The sequence below is a fragment of the Centroberyx affinis genome, unplaced genomic scaffold (assembly GCF_046629955.1).
Source record: "Centroberyx affinis isolate AG114_WGS23_722 - 3 ecotype Tasmania unplaced genomic scaffold, CSIRO-AGI_Caff_v1 ptg003487l_1, whole genome shotgun sequence".
Taxonomy (NCBI): Eukaryota; Metazoa; Chordata; class Actinopteri; order Beryciformes; family Berycidae; genus Centroberyx; species Centroberyx affinis.
Window position 1 is genome coordinate 147,501 of NW_027281444.1, and position 4,134 is coordinate 151,634.

The window sequence follows — 4,134 nt, forward strand, 5'->3', positions numbered from 1 at the left end:
ATGTGGGTTTTCACATGTGACTTGTTTGTAAGAACCTGTGAAAACTGAGGCCAAACTCATCTTACTGTAATACTCAACATTATTTATAATCTTCATTCACATTGTCACCTTTGTCCTCCTCACCATGAACAGCAACACCATCAACAACAGCAATACTGATCCTCATTTTAATACTACTTCTACTACTGCTAACCTCTATTAAACACTGTATGATCACACAGGAGGGACACACTTAAGATAGGACAGTTTCAAACAGTAGATTAAGGCTCCATGTTTACTCCAGCGTTCAAAACCAAACAACAAGCTCTGACAGCAAAGATGTAAACACACATGTTCATGGGTCATAGCTGCAATTATGATCATTTGCCCAACATAAACAAACAAATGAGAGAGAGAGAGAGAGAGAGAGAGAGAGAGAGGGTCATACAGACAGAGAGATGGAGAGCCGAGATGGGAACTTAAAGGAATCTCCTGGCCTGATAGTAGCTGTGACCGTTTCATACAGGCATAATTATAAGCTTTCTGTTTCCCCCCAAATCTAAACACAAGTTTAAAGGGAAACATCCTTTAAACTGCCTTTCTGGACAGAGCGTACTGTCAAACACAGGGACTCTGATCCATGCTTTTCTAAGGCCTCTGTAGATCTGTAGCAGGATGAGTCAGAGGGAGTGTGTTTAGTTAGTGACAGCGGGGGAGAGAGAGGGAGAGAGAAAGACACAGAGAGAGAGAGAGAGGGAGAGAGAGAGATGGTGGTGGGAGCAGGACAGTATCGGGAAGAGTGGGGTCACTGACGGGGCAGTTACAACATGTACAGTGCTGAATGATTAACATGATCGACTGTGTTAATGTCTGTGTGTTGTAATGTTTACATGTTGTTGGATGGGTCAAATTTTCAAAATTCTTGTGTTCTGCGAATAGGGAGCTAAACAGAAACAGGGTCGGACATCTTCTTCATCCCTGTTATTTTAAACGTGACAGGCATTCTGCAGGCGGCAGGTGGGTCTCTTTCATACACTTCCCTAAAAATTCCCAGCATGGATCCAGTCCAGCTGGGTTGTGACCTCTTGATTAAAACACGACCAGAATACTCTGCCTTTCTTCCTCCTCCTCCTCTCCCCAGGTCCTTCCCCCTTCCCAGCCCCCCCCCCCCGTCTGTCTCCTCTTAAATGTTGTCTGCCACCTCTCTTCTGCTGTAATGTGAGATTCTCCCTCTCCCAAACACAGCAGCTTTCTCTTGTAAAGGACAGAAACGAGGGAAAGAGGTTAGGAGGTAAGCATGTGAGAGGGGGTTTCTCTTCCCTCAACTCTGGATGCTTTTATTGAGTCGGTCAAAGATTTCCTTTTGTTCTATTACACATACATTATCTATCTACTTTACATAAAGCACATCATATATGTTAGGTGGTCCAATTCAATTCCATAAGATGGTTAAGGACTTTTTTTCTTGACTGTGGTTAGGTTTTGTTAAAAAAAAAAAGCAGGGTTATGAGTTATGTTGCAATGTTCTTTTTATACTGTTGAAATTGAATGACAACAGTACAGCACACAGTCCATATGAAGAAATAGAAAATGTTGTCTGTAGCAGGGAATTAATTGGGTATTTCCTCGGGTGTTTCCCTAACGACAAAAGAAAAAAAAAATATCACAATTGGCAGCAGGGTGTGAGAGCAAACATCAAACGCTGGATCAGAGTTCTAGGAAAAAGCCTCAGCCCATCATCAAAGGCAGAGAGTCATTTATAACGGAGAGAGTTATCATTCGAACACACCAGACACCCGAGGAACAGGCAGGGTTCACTTGGATCGGAACAAAACACCTTTATCTCGATACATCTCCGGTGGAAAAATGGCGGTGAGTGAAAGTGAAGTGAAGCGTACGTGAGAGAGATAGCTGCATGTTGATTTATACGGTGTACATGTCCTCTTATGACTCGGCAATCTCCTCTACTTATTATACACATTCTTCAACTGGAAGGCCTCTGTTGCTCTAGGAGACACCTCCAGTTCCAACGTGTGGCCAACAGCCAATGTATATAACCATTTCGCCTTAATTGGGAAATTCCTCCATTGTCTTCACTATTTGGCCTGGAACTTGACATGCTTTGGTTTCTTTTCTCCTCATATCTCCTTTGAAGGAGAGCAAACACCCAAAGGATCGCCCCGTCAGCCTGATGTTTAAACTTGAGCAGGGCCGGTGCGTGTCACATTGTGCACTTCTCTGAAGCTCTGTCCAGCTAATGTCTGCTCTGATAAAATATGGTATCAATCATCATATAGAGCCCAGCTAATGTAATCAGTCTCTTTCCTCTCTCTCTTTTTTCTTTCTGTTTGTTCTTGGAGTAATTACTACACAGAATCTGACTTGGCATAAAAAGAAACTGTTTAAAATATAATATGAAATAGTGCACAGAAACCTAAGTTTTAAAGAAAGCATTACAAGGCATTTTTCAAACTCTTTAATTCGTCTGTGTGCCTCAACGACTTCAGGTCAATACAAGAGGAAGAATAGAAGATAAAATTGACATCACAAAGCAGAAAAAGCAGAAATGACAGCAGAACTTGTATTATCACCAATGGAAATTATAGTTTGAACTTATTTCCTATTATTTAGCCAGTCAGTTCCACCATTGGCATCAGATGAGAGTGCGTCTCGTGTGAAAGTTATTATGAAAAACATCCAACAGGTACTGAGACATTTCGGTAAAGTGACGGCATTCATCAGTAGGACTGCTTCCCACGCAGTGACACTGGTTGTGACATTTATAACCCATGTCAATATACCATTTACATGAAAGCCGAACACTGCCTCCTGTCCTAGAGATGCAATAAATGTATCTGATTTGCATCCTGTCTTGTTTAGACTGTGTGAAAGATCCGACACATGAAATGAGCCAGTAAGACTTGAATTTACATTAAGTTTGCGTATATTAAGGTAAACTGCAATTTGGCTGATCTAAGTATACGTGTACTGTGTACATAGTGCACTGTGGGTTTGTGTATGCAAACGTGTATACTGTGTACACATAAACCCATAAACACGTTAGTACACTTGCACGCACCCGCACACATTTCCTACGCTCCACAACTTTTACATTCCCCACTGTAATGCAAAACACTAACGTAATAACCCTATAACATTTACAATCTGGTATCTGGCTTGCGTAGATTTTTTGCTCTATCGCCAATTACTGTCTCTGTGTCTTTTGCTCAAGGTCACTGTGGCAAATCTTCAGAGCGCAAATTCACTGTATATTTGCACTACTTTGTTCAAATGATTCTTATTTCACTGTATGGCACATTATGTCACTGAAGTCTCGATTGCGCTCAGTGTAGCTTTCTGTTATTCCCAAATTTAAAGTTGTATAAAACTCATGGACTCTAGAGAGAAAGAGAGAGAGAGAGGGGGACAGCAATTCAAGCAGATAACATAAAATTAATCTGCTTAAATACTATTAGCATCATCTCACACATGAAATCGCTTGACTCTTGATCTCTTGATACAGGGAGGCGGACAGATGGCAGGCAATAAGACAAACATAAGTAACTAACAAACCCCCAAAATATGGCGACCATTGCACCAATGGACAGAAAAGGACCTGGAGGAAAAGACAGACAGACACGCTGCAATAATCCCCAGAGCATTACATAACATTTCCTTGGGAACGGTGGGTCATAGTGACCAGTTCACATCATCTCTATCTCCATCAGCCATCATCAGCGGGCCTTTCATAACAGCCATTACGGGACACTCTGTCGCAGAGTGGCGGCCAGCCTTGACATCCAGTATACCATTCAGAGGAGGTTAAAATCACCCACTCAGCACACATTTGTTTAGTACAGCGCTGCAGCTAGTAGGAGGTGTTAATGTTGCAACACAGCATATTAACTCACAGCTAGATCAGCTGTCCTCGCTTGTAATTGCATGAGTGCTATGAGTGCTATGAGTGAAGTGTATTTTTATTTTTTTCTGTCTTTCATGACCTTATCAGTCTCATCGTCTATATGTGCATGCACCACTATTCTCCATGTTTTATCAGACTTTGTTGGCTCCATCCTTGCATTTATCCCCATACTGATTGCTCTTACACTTGTCTTCTTTTATCTATAGGGTTCCCATCTTCAAGCCCCTTTTTTG